Raw genomic sequence first — 16,782 nt, 5'->3', positions numbered from 1 at the left:
ATGCTCAGGTGCTCACAACAGCGCAGAGTTGTAGGTCATCATGAAAAGGACACTTCTGAAATTATTAGCAACTATGGTGCATATGACTCGAATGACAACAAGCTGGAGTAGATAGTGAAGCATTAGAAGGGTTACACAGAAAACAGATTGTAACTGAGCAGCCAAATCCTGTGTACTGGAAGTGAAGGAAATTGTGTCTATCCACAGGGCTTAGCACTGCTACATCTAAATGTTTTAATGACTTGGACCCCAGTATAATTTCAGAAGGATCATGGGGATCGTTAGCTTTTTTCCTAACCACAGAGTTTCCATCTCCATAAGGAAGGCTTCTAGTCAGTGGGTAGCAATGGCACTGACATCCAAGACAAAAACACAAATTGAATCAGCTCAGAATTTAACTGAATGAATTTTCTGTCCACGATGACTAAACTCTCATGCCCAGCTCTTTAAAGCTTGAAAGGGATTTCTGTCTTTTCCCCTTCTGGCAAAGATCTTCTGCACTGTCACCAGAGCAGGGACCTATGGCGAGCCTTCACATTTAAACAACGTTGCTGAAAATACTATCTGTGGAAAACAGGTTTATGCTTCAGCAAGAGGCTTTCGCGCATGCTGGTAATGCTCCACAGCCAACTCATCTGTTGGAAAGCACGGAGGATGAGAGGTAGAAAATGCTGGGTTTGGACTGAGCTGCAGAAGCAGACAGAAAGCAACCTTCTGCTTGGTTCTTGGAGACCAAGCCTGCACTGTGCAAGGCTGCCATGAGAATGGATTCAATTACGCTGCAAGCTTTATTACTGAAATATTCAGCTGGGAAACCATAAGAAAACATTTTCAAACTTGATTCCCAAAGTTCTGGAAAAGGAGTTTGCAAGTGTTTTATTGCTACCAGTCTCAATACACAATAAGAAAAGCAAATACTGAGTGGGATAGAGGAGCTTGATGCAAAAGCCCCTTCACATCATCAAGCTCTTCTTCCTGGTGCAGTCCACTCATACCAGCCACTCCTGCCTCATTTTATACGTACTGAGTACAGAGCCACTTTCGTTCAAGATCAGTCCTTGCTACATTGGCGGGGGCTGCTCCCTTGTGAAATCTTCTCCCATTACTTCTGTTTACTTGCCTCCTTTCTTCCTTGTTACATTAAATACTGATAGTCTTCCTCGACATTTATTTGTTATCTTGGGCTGTGCATCAGCGGGGCAGAACATCCAAAGCACTGCTGAGTTACACAGCTAAAGCCTCCCTTTCCAATCAGTGCACACATGCCCTTACTTGTTCCCGTTTGCCATCCGCGGCAGCGTGCTCAGCCGTCCAGCCGAGTGGATGAAATTTAGATGCTGAAGCCTCAGATTCATTCCTGATGACATCTGTGTTGTCTGCTTGCATATGTTCAAAATTAATGTTTAGGCTCTATTTTGTAATGAGTTCTAAATCTTCCTTTTAGCTGTCATGTAGTTTCCTTGTTCACTAATTATGCTCGCTCTCAGAAGAAGCCTACGTGCTGTGCGCAGTTCAGCTGGGATGGATGGAAAATGTTATTGTTAGAGCAGATTGCTTCTAAAGGCCATCTCTCAAGTGAAGCCAAGCAGATGTGTCTTCGAATACTGCAGAGGACCCATGGCCACCTTCAGTCCGGCAGTGTTTTGCTCAGCTTGTGTTCTGTCAAACGCCTCTTCCCAAAAGAAATGCTGGAAAAGTGGAAGAAAATTAAGGAGTGGGATTTTTTGCCGAATCCCACCAGCGGGTACAGGGGCGGATGGTGTGTATCTGTGATGTACTAAAACTTCAGGGCTGCTTCTTACTGGGGGGACCCTTCCAGGACTCCGATGGAGTCCAGCTCTCCCCCTCCGGCCGGCCGTGCCACCAGGAGTCACTCTCGGCCTCCGAACGGGGCCGCGGAGCCCCACGCGAGTCCGCGCCGCTGGCAGGCCGGGCTGCGGGGCTGCTGTGAAGGCGCTAATGCGAAAAGGAGAGCAATGCCTGCCACCGAGCCTTGAATTCCCCATCATTTCACACCTGGTCGCTGCCTGGACTCGCTTCTTTTTATTATTTTTTGTTCCCCCCCCTCGCTCTTTCTGGGCGATGTTTAACCCCGGGGATGCCCGTTCAGGGCGGCGGCCGGGGCTCTTTCCTCCCCCTTACCTCGCACCGACACCTCCGGTGCGCGGGTCCCCACCGCTGCCTCCCGCCCCGGCGCACCCGCCGCACCGCCCGGGGCGGGGGCTCCGCCGGGCTCCGCAGGTGCGGGCCGGGCCCTGCCTCCGCCGGCCCCGCTCAGGAAGTGACAAGCGCATTTCCTCCTCCTTCCCTCCCTCCCTCCCTCCGCCCGCCCCGCCCGCAGCACGGCGGCGGCGGCGGCAGAGGGAGCGCGGCTCGGAGCGGCGCCCACAGCCGGCCCGGCCGGGCCGCGCCGCCGCCACCACGGTAAGCGCCCGGGCGGAGCCGTGCGCGGAGCGGGGCCGCGCTGCGCTGCGCTGTCACTTGCGGCGTGTGCGTGCGTGGGGGTCCCGCCGTGCCGTCCCGGGGGGGGGGCGGCGGACAAAGGGCGGCCGTGCGCCCTGCCCTGCCCGGGGTACGGCGGGACGGGGCGGCAGGGAGGGGATGGGGGGAGCGGAGGGCAGCGGCGGCCCCCCGGAAGGGTGGCACCCTCCCCCCCCTGCCGGCCGCCGCGCATCCTCGCCCCGCGGCAGCGGCGGGGTGCTCCGCTCCGCCCGCCTCCGCCCGGGCGGAGTGGGCTGGGGGCTGCCCGCCTTTGTGCCGCTGGGTCCGCGCTCCCCCGGCTCTCGACCCCGGGGACGCGCAGGTCGCCGTGGGGTGAGCGGTGCCGGGGCTCAGGGCTCCCCGGTCCGGCGCGGTTCGGCCGCGGAGGAGCCGCCTCGAGCGTCCAGAGGGAGCGAGGTGCAGCGGGGATGTCTCCTGGCATGTGCCCGGGGAGCGGCGTGGGTTGCGTGCGGTGATGCTGAGCGCTTGCCGCAGGAGAAAACCGTTTCAGGACGAGCTCTGGCCGCCTGGCCGGCGTGCCGGGGGGAAGGTCGCCTCTCCAAAGTTTCGTGTGTGGGGAGCGAGCGTTCCTCCTCAGATTACTCTGCCTTTGCCTCTGTAATTTCTTCCTACAAACGGATCAACACGTGCTTTCCTTTCTCCGGGCCGAGGGTGGTATTTAACGGGGCTGAGACTTGGATGTCGGTGAACTCGGTACAAAACTCCCCAGGTTCGGGGTCTGACGGGGGGCTGCAGCGCAGGGGAGCAGTGGATGTGGTTGAGCATCACTGCAGAGATGCTCTCCAGCCTGTCCGGGGCTGTTGCACGTGCTTCCCGCAGTGCCCTGCCACGGTTTTCACGCTTGGCACGTGCGAGCTCACGAGGCAGTTCGTGGCAGCGAGGGAGGGCTGCGGGCCTATGCTGTGGGGCTTTGCCAGCCGCCCTGTGCCCCCCGGGGGGGGTCTCCAGCCTCGAACGCTGCTGCAGCGAGGGATGGCGGCTCCTTGCTGTGGACAGTGCCCTGGCAGCAGAGTTGTCCTAGAAAGTCTGTGAGTCTTATTCCTCCATTCGGTGATGTCAGGTTGTCCAAATCGTGTGGTACGTGAAGATTTCACGTATAGATGTATGCAGTTTTCATTAATAAGGGTTTTCTCCTCAATAATTTTAAGATTTAATTTACTTGATGGAGAAAGTGAGTTGCAATAGCACAGTGCCTGTCACTGGGTAGTGCCACCATCTCTCTCTGTGCCGTGCGGTCTCCGCAGATGCTGGTGTACCTTGGCAGCGCACCCCCTCCTTAGGAAATCCTCTGGAGTAAAAAGTAAGCATAATTTGTTATGAAATAGGCTGATAGACCAAACTTCAGTTTGCAATTGAAACCAGATGTGCATATTTTCCTTTTGAATCCTCAAACAATAATAAAAGTCTATTTTGACAAGATTAAAAACTACTTGCAAATTGCAGAGGTAGCAGTGTCTTGCAATAATACTGTCAAAACATAGAGGGCTATGAGCATCTCTGCCCGTCTCTCACCAATATCAGGTATCTCCGAGCGCAGGAGGCTGCTGCTGTGTTCCCTCCGATTGCAAGGCGCCTGCTCATGTAAGGCACAGATTCCCTCAGCCCGCCCCTGACGCGGGCAGAAATATTTACTAGGGCTTGGCTGAGGACTGGAAAAAGAAATAAAGAAACCCCCAAACAATGTAGATAATGTTTCTAGAGAAAATATTTGGGGTGGGTCATGAAACAGATTAATTAGAGCGATAGTAAAAAAACCTGAATTTCAGAGTGGTTTGCTCTGTCCTTACCTGTTGTGGCTCACTGTAGGTTTGAAGAGAGCTTCTGATTTATTTCTTCATTTTTAAAAATCCTCCGGAGCCTGAGGATGCTTGTGGTGGTAGGTGTGTTAGACCCGGCTCAGGGGTGGCAGGATTAGGGCTCTTCGCCCCATGCTGGAGGCACTTCTCTTAGAGAAAGACACAGCCTCCTTGCTTTCAAAAGCGGAGGGGAAAAACCCAACCAGAAAAACCTAACCAAAACAACCTGCCATGGAATTGTTTCCTTCTCTCCACTTCAAAGGAGAGAAGGACGCCCTGCCGAGTACGGCCCCGTGGAGCACAGCCACGCGTGCCGGTGGTTTTGCATCTGAATCCCTGGATCCAGACTTTCTTACTTCCAGGTTAAACCCAGAGGAGGGAGGGAAACTTCTGCGACTTCCAGCTCTGCGTAGGGCCGAGGTCTCTAAGAACTGCTTCAGTTATAGAAAGCAGATGGCCTTCGGGAGGAAGATCAGTAAAAGCTCAGGCTGTCGAATGCAAAACTTTGCATGTGAAATCAGGGCAAATCAATTCAGTAGATAATTGATTTCTGTGAGTGAGATCCAAATTTTTACATAAGTAAATCAAGCAGACTCTGGGACAGAGCCAGCACTGATGTAGGCTAATTTTCAGGTATGGATACCAGCATAAATAAATATACATGCATCAGTATGCGCATATGCAAATAGGTAAACATATACCAATATAAATCCCCAAATCTGCTTCAGTTAATTATATGTAATTATTTTTCTTTTTAGTATCAAAGACTTGCTTCACTTTCAGCAAAGATATAGGTAGCACAAGTTGTGCACAAGGTTGGGTCTCCTTCCCATGTCCCAGGGGACGGAGAGGGGAAGCAGAGCCTTTGCATCAGGTCTGCTCGAACCAAAACTGGGGTTGAAATAGTTGAAAATACCTCCAGAAAGACAAGCCCACATTTTATTCTCGTGGGAGGGGGACCAGGCCAGCAGAGGAGCCGTGGATGTTGCTCCTCTGTAGCTCCTCAAGCAAACTGTCTTTGTGGCTCACTTTTTTTTTTGCTCCTTTCTCTCCCAAAACGGGGAGGAGGAGGAAGAGGAAGCAAGCCTGCTGACTCAGGGAAACAGAACAAAAAAAAAAAGGAGGTCTGACGGGTAGCAGAGGGCTGTGACTATCGGCAATCTCACGTGCCTGGTCTGATGTGGTGGTGGAGCGAGGCGGTGATAGCCATTTCTTGGCAGCCTCCCCCAGCACGCTGCAGTTCACGTTGCAGGGGTCCCCATGGGGCCGCGCAAAAATATCACCAAAACAACAGCTCTTCCAGCATGTCTGCTCCCTGGAGAGCTAAATATAAACTAATCGAGCGAAGAGAAGGGAATTTTCCACCATGCTACTCATCTGCGCCTGTGAGCCTGCTGAGTCATTAAGCCTGATGGGTTGCTCCCCGCGCCGAGGAGTCCTCCCTGCCCAAGCCCATTCCCCGCCGACCCCGGCACGGCACAAGTGCCAACGTTCTCTTTAGAGATGAGACCTTCCATAAGTTCCTCGAAAGCGGTCGGGGCAGCGGCAGACCTGAACCCTGGAGCTCTGGTTCTACACTCAAGTATCCGTATGAATAGTGGCCGTGTTATAATTACGAAAAAGTACTTTTCCAAGGTCACACTATGTGTCCACAGTTGCAGCCTGGCTGCCCGTGACCCAGCTATTTGCTTAGAGCAGCAATGCAGAACGTGGCTCTGGTACAGTGAATCAGAGAGCAGATCCTCGGGCTGTTTTGTTTTTCCAAACTTTTACAAGTTGGCTGCCTTTAGAGAGACAAAAATTCCCAGGCAAGAGCTTATTCCTGAAGCCCTGCCAAGCTGGTGCGAGCTCTGATAGCACAGGCTGTGGATGCGTGAGCCTTTAGTCATCAACAGGTGAAGTGGCTATTGAAAATTAAAAAGTGTCATCATGCAATTAATTTACACCTGGAATTTCTCCTGGCTGCAGGTGGTTGATCCATGAGTTATGAAGCCTATGATGTTTGATATGTTAGATATCTAAGTTATCACATCTTACGCATCTAACATATGCTATGGAAGATAAATAAGATTTGATATGTTAGAAGTTTCTGTTGAAATGCACGGAAGGAGAAAACTGTGTTAGACTGACCCGGAGGAGCACCGAAGCCTGCACAAAGCATGGCTGCTCCTGGCACTGCACGTTGTGGGTCCCCGCACAGGCGGGTGGGAGATACCCAGGCAAGTTTGGCTCCGTAATCACCGTATTTGAGTAATATTTTAAGAACTGGTTGAGCGAGTGCAAAAAATCTGTTCTGGTGCATTGAGTTTCTATACCTCTCCCCTAAAAAAAAATGCCCAAGGGAGACTTGGTCATGGTTTTTGCTTTTAGAGGATTAAATATAGCAGCATCATTGGTGTCACTCCTCTGTAGTCCATTTGAAGCATCCCTTGGGCTATATCATTCCCTGTATTCATGGATCCTGGCCATAGCTTTTGCTTTCAGCAGCCAAAGTTCAGGGCTTGTGCTGTGCGGTAGGTATGGGACTGTAGTGAAAGAAGAGTTTTACTTTGTGGCCGTTTTGTGCTTATATATCATTACGTCTCCTAGGGTTTGTAAAAAATGAAATCTGGCAAACTTCAATCCGGCAGCTGGAAAACCTGTTCTCCCTCTCTATGCTCAAAACCAGCCCATGAAAGGAAGGTCCAAAAAGCCTTTCGATGGCAGAGGAGAAGCGGGGCTTGGGTGTCATGGAGCAGAATGACGCTGCTGTCAAGGTACATCAGCAACTTGCTCTGGTCTCAGCGGCCAGTCTGGACTGGGGGAGTTAAGGAGACTCACGCCTCATCCTGCTCATAAATCCAGGGTCTCCTCAGGGATGAGTTAAAGCACCTACTTGCATTTAAGAAATTCCTTTTTTGTCCTTGTCCCCATGACGACTCTCGCAGCGACCCGAGACAAGCCTTCGTGCTCCTCTGCCTCAGTTGCCCCAGTTGTGTAACCGCCGTCATTGCTATTCTGCACCGCTGGGAAATGTTAGGGAAGGAAAACGGCATTAATAAAGATGACTAGTCTTGTCTCTGGTTAGGATAGCCTAGCAGTGCAGTTAGGCCAGGTGGTGGTAGCAATTTCTCGTTTCAAGTGATGTGGGAAAGTCGCAATAACTGAGTTTTGTATTTGTGTGCTTACCTTAATGTTACTGAAAATAGCCTCCTGGTGTGCTGGGTAATAGTTGTCCATGCTATAAAATTACTTCAAGTATATATATTATTAACCCCGTTATCACATGCTTTTTTTTGTCCCAGCTGTACAGATGAATATTGTATAATATTTTTGAAAGGACAAGTTTTAATACTATTAAATAGATGCCAAAAGCTACAATTGTGTGCCAAAGCTGAAGATGCATTACAATTATGAAGATACAGAAAGCATAAAAAATACCACATTTGGTTTTGTAGCCTCTCTGTTAATTCAGAAAAGGATTATCTCTTTATTGGACTATCAGTTGTGTTATAATTGAAATACAGTGCGATGGATGGTACTTCTCAGAGTGAAAGCATCGTGGTTAATGAAGATTTACAGTTATCAATAGCTTCATTTAGAAACTATCACGCACTTGGTTGCGCATGGTTTATGTTGTCGGTAGAAGATTACTTTTCCCATGGGAGTTTTGGCTGAATTGTGAAGTATTTTAAACTTCATCTAAAAAAATCCAACTCTCCAGTGTGATGGATTGTGCTGTTGATGCCCTCCCTGTGCCTGTCTCTCACGTACCCCCACGATACACCATGAAGGTGGCAGGTTAGAAAAGAGCCATGTTAGAGCTGAAACAAGAGCCTGGTCAGCCTGTGGAGGGGCAGGTTTGTCAGCCCTCCCTCCTGGTCCTTGTACAAGCTATCCTGGGGACCGTGCTGGGACATGGGGGCTGCTGGGCATGGGGGTGCAGCAGCTTGCTTGAGGCATAGAGTAGTGAGCCAGGAGAGCCGTGCTCCTGGAGACTACTCTGTGTATCACCAATTTTAGTAATTTTCCGGATTAATTCTTGCTGGAGGACATCTTTTAGAAAAGCCATCCAGCGCAGAGATAAAAACGTAGTGAGGATTGAGAACCCACTGCAGTCATTTACTACGCCATTAATTTATTGCAATGATTATTGTCCATGCCGTTCAGGAAAAAATTGCACTTTGCCCTTACTCTGAACCTGCATAGTTTCGACTTTCCACAGCGCTGGGTGGTGTTACACTGCTGGTCTGCTCCCTCTGAAGGACCTGCTCAGCATCTCCTTCCCTCTCTGAAGGTGACCAGGTCATTCCTGAGCAGTTACCACTCCACGTTCCCCCAGTCTTGCCCTGTACCCATGTCTTCAAGTCCCTCAGTTACTCCTGGGGTGTTCTCCAGACCTTAATCAGACATGGCAGAAGGCTCCAGATCTCCATAGTGGTTGTGGAGTGCAGAGCATAGAGGCAATACTGTCTCTTCTGCTGGAGATCCCAAATTTATCCACCCCGCAGTCATATCTCCCACATGCCTTGGTAATCCACTGCGCAGTGCAGGAGCCTGGGGACGTGCCCCTGCCTTCGAGGTGAGTGTCTTTTAAGCAATTTATTTTTTTAAGGCGTATCTTAACATCTCGGTGAAAAACTGTGCTGGTTGCTTCTCTCTGTTCTGTATTGTAAAGTTGTTCTTCTCCGTATTTAGTGCTCTGCCAGTCTTGAGTCACTTACACAGCACTGATTTTCCTGTTTCCTTCCCAATTACTGCCAGAAATATTACATGGCATAAGGTGAAAGTCTAGTTTCTGTTGAAGCCAGTATTGCCAGTTTATTTACAGGTCTGTTTGAGATGTGTCAGTTGCGATTTCTGTGCACTTTAATGAAGTCTGTTTTGCCAGCGCTCCCTTTTACCGGCACAAAGACTTCAAGTGAGATGAGAGCTCTTTTCTCTGTGGTGTTAATTGTGCTTCCTGACTCTCTCCTTGGACTGAAACCTGAGCCTTGCAGGGCTCGTTTTGTCGGGGCCATCGTGCTGACCATGCTGGCTTGTGCCTGCCCTCTGGGAGCATCGGCGGTGATGGCTCAGAAGATTTTTGGCACAATCATATAAAAGTTGAAGGTGTAAATTATTTGGAGCTGTTGTTTAAGAAAGATCTATATTTAGTAGCTGCTGTTTAATATCATCCCAGATTACTCTTGACAAATGTGACCGTATTGTTTTACTTTCTCCTTAGGACGGCATTAAAGTGTATATTGACCATTTCTCCCTTTTCTGCATCGTGACTGATGTTCCTGCTGTTCTTTCTGACTGTGGAGCGATGTTGTCAGTGGGACTTCTTGTTGTCCTTAATGTCTATAAAAAAATCTGTATCTTGTTTTCTAACAGAGCCTGATGTTTAACTTTCAGTCTCATGCATTTTAAGGTGGTGTCATTATTTTAGGGACTTCATAATGATTTACAAATTCTCGGATTCATTAATTCCTTCACTCATTAGTGTAGCAAGTTGATATGTATTTTTCCATGTGATGAAGGTGGACATTTTTACTGCTCTGTTTGTACTGAGCAATCATTCATGTTTGTGCACTGACAAAATGCTTGGCGCGATTCCCTTCCCGATAGCCTGCTGGCAGCTTTGGAGCCGGGATGGGATGCAGCATTTAGGTCAGTTCTCTTCGGGATGCCGTTTCGGGAGGGGGCTTTGTGGTTCATACTGCACTGGTGCTGGGGCTCACGCCTCTGTCCTTCGGGCTTCCCATTTCCACAGCACAGAGGAATCTCTTTCTCCTCCTGATTTTCACCTGTGGGGTGGGAGGAAGAGGGATGTATGGAGAGTATCCAGAGATGGAGACGCTTGGGGTAGAAAATGCAGCTTCCCCCCTGCCCCCCTTTACTGCATGTTCACACTGTCATAAATGAGCTGGAGGAAGGCTGGGCAGGACAGTGTTTCTGCCAGCCCAAATAAAAGCAGGGACTGTTTTCATTTCCACTTTTTTTTTCTTTATTTCTCGTCTCTGAGACAGCCTGCAAAATGTGGGCTTTTATGGGTGCCAAGCGATAGTGGGGCTCATCCTGCTCCGCTCCAGTTGCATGGGAATTAGGCACCTCCAGGGGATGAAGCATCCCAATGCCTGGAAAATTGTCCTCTGCAGGCATTACTTCTCCAGCTAGGCAATTGCCTGGTGGGGTACCTTGCTTTGGGGCAGCAAGAGCCAGCTCGCTGGAGCTGTACCCCAGGCTCGCAGCGGTGCAGGGGGAAATGTTTCACTGCCCGGCCCTCGGGGAGCCCCCGAGGGACCCAAACCTGCAGGAGGTTTGGGCTCTACGTGCTGCTGACACCTCGTAGGAGCTGAGGGTTAGCAACAGATTCTGTATTATTCCAGCTTTGCAAGCGTCTCCCTGCGATATTAAAAACGCCAGCTGAAACCCAAGTCCAAACTCTCAATGAATGGCTCCGTGGAAATGCTGTCAGCCACATTTCGGTGCTGCTTTGGCTTTGATATAAATGAGTAAACACGGTGAGTGGGTGTTTGCTTTGACTTCTTCCTCATAGCGAAAGACTTCCTTTGAGGGAAGGTGAAGCCTCCAGTACTATTCCCTATCACAGCATTAGACCATTCTGCCCGCGGATTGGTGTTGGCGGTGCCTTCGCTGTGTGCCTGGGCCCTGTGCTGCCAGGCTTGCCCAGCAGCAGTGGGAAACCCCCAATTTCCCCAAGTATCAGGGATGCCTCGTACCCAGGGCTCTGCTCGCGGGTATGAATAACCCTCGCAGAGCCTGGTTTCTCCATCTGGATGCGTCATGGTCATCCCAGTTGGGATGATGCTGCAGGACGTCCTTGGCTTTTGAAGGCGTCTCCCCCTGCTTGTCCCACACTCTTAAGCTCTGTTCCCCTTGAAGCTTCCCAAAATCACCTCCAGCTTTGGCTGCACCAGGCTTACGTGTCAGAGACAGCCTTTGCCACGTGGCGGGTGGTCACTGAAGGAGGCAGCGTGGGTGCAGCCCATCCTCTCCTTGCCCTGCTGCATTAGGAAGAGCCCCCCTCTCCTCTTTGCACATTCCCCCATCTCCACCAGAGCTATTGAAAATGGCTCCTTGGCAGCCCATGCACATAGGAACCATCTTCTGGTAACAGATTGTTATGTATTTAATGAACCTGGGGAAAACAAGAAATTTGAAGGCTGCGGGGCAATACAAGTTTGCTGTTCAGTCTGCCAAATTCACGCTAATTCAGACAACTCACAGATGTTTGGCTCCTCATTCGTTAGAGATTTATGTGAGATGCAGGACTCAGAAATTTATTCCCAGCGTGCCAGAGAGACGGAGGTGGCAGCGTGGGCAAAGGTTTCCCAGCCCCAGAGGACTCCTTCCCTCCCTCCACAGCCACGCTGCTGTCGTACCTTTCTCTTGCCAACGTTGATGGCAACGAATGGACAAACAGCAGGGAAATGTGCCTTTCAGTTGCTAGGAGGATTAATAAAGGCTCTAGGTTTGTCTTTCGGGAGCCAAGGAGCTCTTTGAAAGCTATTTCTCAGCTGAGGAATGAAACCCCAGAGATTGCCCAAGAGCAGAAGTACTTTGGTCTAATGCAAACAGTGGTCTCGTAGGGTTTGCAGGTGACGGCGGGCATGTGTGGTACCCTGGTGTGGGCACAGAGACTGTCCGCTGAAAGCATTCAAAACTCTTAAAATGTTGCCTGCCTAGTTCAGGTAGATAATTTCAATTTTTGGAAGGTCCTAAGTGATCATTTTGCTGGGCTTCACGTGAAGGTTCTGCAGTCTTAGGGTATTTATCCATAAAGGGGAAGTGGTAGGAGATGATGTGAAGTCTGGCAATTGATGCATACATCCAGTATTTCCCTGCTTTAAATTCAGATATTTCTTTAGGGGCTGTCAGCCTCTACTGATTCTCCATCTCAGCCTCAATAAAGGGAGAAATCTGACTTGCATGCAGTATCCAAATCTGTTCTGAGAGCGATGATGGTGTTCTGGCGGGTGTTCTGGCGCTTGGCAAGCTTTCCTCAATTACACTACGAGATGTCCCAGATCTTGCTTGTACGTGGTCCATGTGGTGGTTTTTTGGTGGTCACTGATGAGTTGAAAGCGGTACGGTCAGTGTTGCAGTGCTGAGCCTGCTTTGCAGCTGCAAGACGTGCTTCTCACAGAGACCCCAAGAGCTCTGAAGCAAAGAGGCCCAGGCTGGCCAAGAAGCCCCCCTAACCTTCCGAGTGTTATTATCTGGCTGTAAGTAGGTGGACATCGTGTTACAGAGGTAGGTATTAAGATGGGTTTATGTGCTATTTGAAATTGTTTATGCTTGAGAAGCAAGTCTGTAAAAATGGCATGGTGGGGCTGTGTTTACTGTCTCCGTCTCAGACATTTCAGGTTGTATATGGGAAAAGAATATAAGGAAGAAACAAGAATTGTTTTTTGTGTCTGTTTACTAGAGCAGCACGCTCCAAGCAGTAATTAAAAGTAAACCTGGACTCTGCTGGCTTGTCTAGCATCCCTTGTTGTTGAGATTAAGCCGCCAAAGCAATTCTCAATTCAGCAATTCCTCAGCTTTTGGGAGTGTGGCCAACACTCACAGTATCTCACAGACCATTGCAAATTCTTGTAACAAATCTCACAATTGGGGGGGGGAAGTAGAAAGGTGAGATGGTTCGTTGGACCAGCAGACTGGACTACTGCTGCAGCTTCAGCTGCTCTTCTCCAGAGACAACCCTTGGTCCAATATTTCCAACATTACTTGGAAATATTACTCAAAATTAGCAGCAGTCCCCTAATGAGCAATTAGGCAATGATTACAGGTTTGCTTAAAGAGAACGTGCCATTTCTACAGGTGTTTTTCAGACTAAGACCGTGCTGTAGGATATATCTAAATATTGGCGCTGTGCAGAAATATTGGCAGTGTCTATCCCCAAGCCAGCGTGGCTGCTGAGAGGGCTGCGTTCATGTGGGGCTCCCCTGGGACCAGTCCTGCTGGGGGAGGAGGACGCTGGGCTCGTGGGGCTGAGCTCTGCCACAGCAGGTCTGGGCTAAGCTGGTCCCGGCATTGCTCCATGGCAGAGCGATGCGCTGGGGATGCACCCTCAAGCTGGAGCAGCTTGTCAACCTATGCACGTGGCCAGCTAAGGAGTGATCCCTTTGAAGGTCTGATGCTGGTCCTCCATGAAAACTTATGTGTAGGCTGAATGTGCAGCCAAGAGATACTGAAGACCCTATGTTAGTGCTCTGAATGGGTATGCTCTTCTCTTTAACTGCCATGCATGAGTTTTTGCGCAGTGAGCTGGGTCCTGTGTAGTTACTTTGCACATCTAATTGGCACCTCTTCGCTGGAGACCAGCAGTCTCCTTGTTCGCACCTCTCGCTTGCCGATTGCTGTTTTGCAATGACTAATTTTGCTCTCTTCTTTTCCTTTTCAGTTGCCAGGGAGGAAAAGGCAAAGTCACTGCCAGCACCATTTTCTTCGAGCTAAGATGTTGAGACAGAGCACCTCTGCCCCTACCCTGTCCTTTCAGTCCCTTTCCGCTGCTTGTGTGTAAGGGAGTCTTTCCCCTGCCACTCCTATTCCCTAAGAGCACGGGGGCAATAAACCTGATGTGTTTTACTCAACTAGATGGTGTGTAATTTTCCTTAATTGCTCTTACTTCTTTTCAGTGAGAGCTTGCCTGCAGAGGAGGTCCAACCCAAACATGTAGATCTGGGTGTGACCTTGGACTTCAGGCTCTCCCTAGAAGCTAGGGGTGTTTGGATGTGTGGTTTGGGGCTCAGGGTGCTGGGGACCCCCTGCCTTGCATGACTTCGGCGTCAGGTTGAGGCAGTAGTCAGGCACTTGGAGCAAGGGATTGGATTGAAATAATAGATTTTTATTTGCTTAGTAATTAATTTATGGTTGTGGGCAGGACCCCGGTACATCCGTTGTTCCTGGTAGCAAGGGTTAACCTCAGACCTCCGTAAGCCAGGTTGCACGTGGCCATCCGCAGTGGCTGCATATCATATTTTCTGTTCCTAACGCGGCCCCTTGAGATGGGCGCTGTTGTGGTAAAGCTCAGGCTCCTTTTGGCTGTGGATTTTGTTAGCGTGGCTGTAGAGGTTGGCTCCGTCTGGGCTGTCCTGCGCTGGCAGCTCTGTGGCATGTGCGAGCACTGGGCTGCATCAGTGAGAGCCTCTGTTCCTGCGTGAAGCTGTTGGTTTTAAGCAACAAGGTGATGTGGTTCTCAAAGCTGTGCAGACCTACAGAGCGATGCTCATCTTAAACACAACCCATTACTGTTTTCCCCTTTGCTATGCCGTCCATTAAAAATGTTAAGTGTAGGCAAGTGTTTTACTTATTAATTAATGCTGAAATTGTGTCTTTATCTTGTTAGCCCTGGAAAAGGCTAGTCTAGCCGCAAGCAGCAGGCAGAGGAGGACATTTCTTTCTTCCTTTTCTTTGGCTGGTAATTTACAAGTACCTAGAACATGTGGCGAGCTCGAGTCCTTGACGGGCAGGAGGCGGGCAGGAGGGGAGCGCTGTGCAGGACATGTGGTCTCCTGCACTGGAGCACTTCTCCGGCCTCTCAGCAGGACTGTGCCTGCCCTTCTAGCAACTGGGGAAGACCCTGTGGACCAGCAGGAGGTGACTGCAGGCTCAGGGTGAGATGGGGCAGTGCGGCAGCCTTTCTCCTCCGAAGGCTGGGCAGCCTGGGGCAGCTCTTTCCTCTTGACGGAGTCCCAGGGGACGATCCTGACATGGCTGCATCCGTGGAAATTTTGTCCTTTGAAGTCATGTGCGCTGACTCATGATCCTGTTTACTCAGGACTTGTCCATGGGGCATTTTCAGAGGGTAAAGACTTCTTCTCAGACCCTGAATGGCATCTTTCACATTTATTGGAGGTTTTTACCCCCTGAATAAAATCAATATTCGCTAATGACGTGGAAGAGTGAGATGCTGAGCAAGACTGTTCGAGAAAGGGGTGCAGAAGGCAAATTATTGCCTGAGTGAGGAAATGAGACCATATTTAGCTACAAGCAAATGATAGGCTTCAAGGCTTTTCCCAAATTCGTAATGCAATAAATCAACAAATTGAAGATTTACCTCTTGGTGTTCTCTAAAGCACTGATGGTGAGACAGGCTGTGTAATGAGGAGATTCAATGTAGCCCCGAATCCCTCCTAAGAAGCAGAAGGATGGGGAAGGGGGCATGATTTTTAGTTTGGATAAAAATTGCAACGTGATGCTCTGTAGAAAGCCGTAAACCCCACAATTTTCAATTGCAGTAACCAGTTTTGGCTATTTCCCCAAATTCCTTGTAAGTCACCTGTAGCGTTTGGAGAGGGGTTGGCCAGCTGTGGTGCGCTCGCATGCCGGGCTCCGCAGCAGTCTGTCTGCATGGAGAAATTGGGATCTGCATAGCAGGAGGGGAATTTCTGTTTAATTGGTGAGAGAGGGAGGGCAGTTAAGCCTTAGAAACATTCTCAGAGTTTGGTCCAGAGGGATTAGGTTTGGTTCTTCAAACATGTGGGTCTAAACTGTGTTAAATAAACTCCATGATCGCGGCGGCTCTTTGCTCAGCCCGTTGTTTTCCGCTTGGAGGAGGCGAGGTTGCTGTTTTCCACCATCAAGCTGCATTTACTGCTTTTCCTCTCAGAGAGTCATTTATGTCAAACTACTGCCTCTGTCCTTGCTTGTATTCGTTGCTCCTTTGGTGGCGTTTGCAACTTCTGAACTGGCGTTACTGAACCCTCCTGCCCTGTGATAAACCTCGGGGCAGCGGCTGCCAGAAGATGCGCTGAGCTGGGAGACTTGGCTTGTTCCAGCCTTGCCTCCTGAAGCACCTTGTGCCTTTGTGTAGCATCAGCATTGGCTCTCCGGAGTCATACAGCCAGAGTTCGCGGTGTGGCGATAGGAATATTTTTTGCTGAGCCGAAGTGTGCTCTTGGTTGCACCATAGCATTTTGGAATGACACTGCTGGTGGCAATGGAGCCAAGGCTGCGGCTACACCAAGGATGAAGGCTGGGCTTGGGTGTTTGTCCTTCCTCCTCTTTCACAGAGTTTGGGACGGGTTTGGAAGTGGCTGGAATTCCTCCACCCAGAGAGGGTCAGGCAGCTCTTGGTTTCATTCAGAAAGTAAAGGTCAGGAATGCTTCCCTTTTCCTTTTGCAGGGGTTTAAGAAAACTTTCTGTGCAGTCAAAAGGGTGCCTGAGTATTTCTTCAGGCACAGCACGGGGAACAGTGCTGGGGCATGGGGTAGGAAGCAGGGTCCTGCGTGGGTTGTGGCTTTTTCACTGAAGGCTTTGAGCAGCATTAAAAATTCAGCGGGGGCGGGTGATTTATATTCCAAGAGTGACCCTGCTGTGCTGCTTGCAAGGTGTATCAGTATGCAAAATACAGCTCTGGCTCCTCATTCCCATGTGCCCTTTCTGCCTCTAAATAGGTTTTATGTCAGTGTGTGTGTCTGGAGATGGATTATTTGAGCTGGGTGGGTGTTGAATGTTTTCTGTACAGAGGGTGGTGGACCCACAGCAAGT

The 16,782-nt window shown here is 49.9% G+C and overlaps 1 protein-coding gene across 2 annotated transcripts in view; it reads left to right on the top strand.

Moving 5' to 3' along the window:
- The first annotated feature begins 2,361 nt into the window (after positions 1-2,361).
- The window catches only part of FAM53B (family with sequence similarity 53 member B), a 55,234-nt gene continuing 40,813 nt past the window's right edge, over positions 2,362-16,782 (top strand). For both annotated transcript variants that reach the window (XM_076339201.1, XM_076339202.1), the window contains exon 1: positions 2,362-2,424. The gene's annotated coding sequence lies outside the window, so the exon portion shown is untranslated. The remainder of the gene's footprint in view (positions 2,425-16,782) is intronic.

This window comes from Aptenodytes patagonicus, chromosome 5 (genome assembly GCF_965638725.1).
Source record: "Aptenodytes patagonicus chromosome 5, bAptPat1.pri.cur, whole genome shotgun sequence".
In the NCBI taxonomy this organism is placed as follows: domain Eukaryota; kingdom Metazoa; phylum Chordata; class Aves; order Sphenisciformes; family Spheniscidae; genus Aptenodytes; species Aptenodytes patagonicus.
Note: the sequence above shows the minus strand (reverse complement) of the source record. Positions and strands in the feature narration are given on the sequence as shown.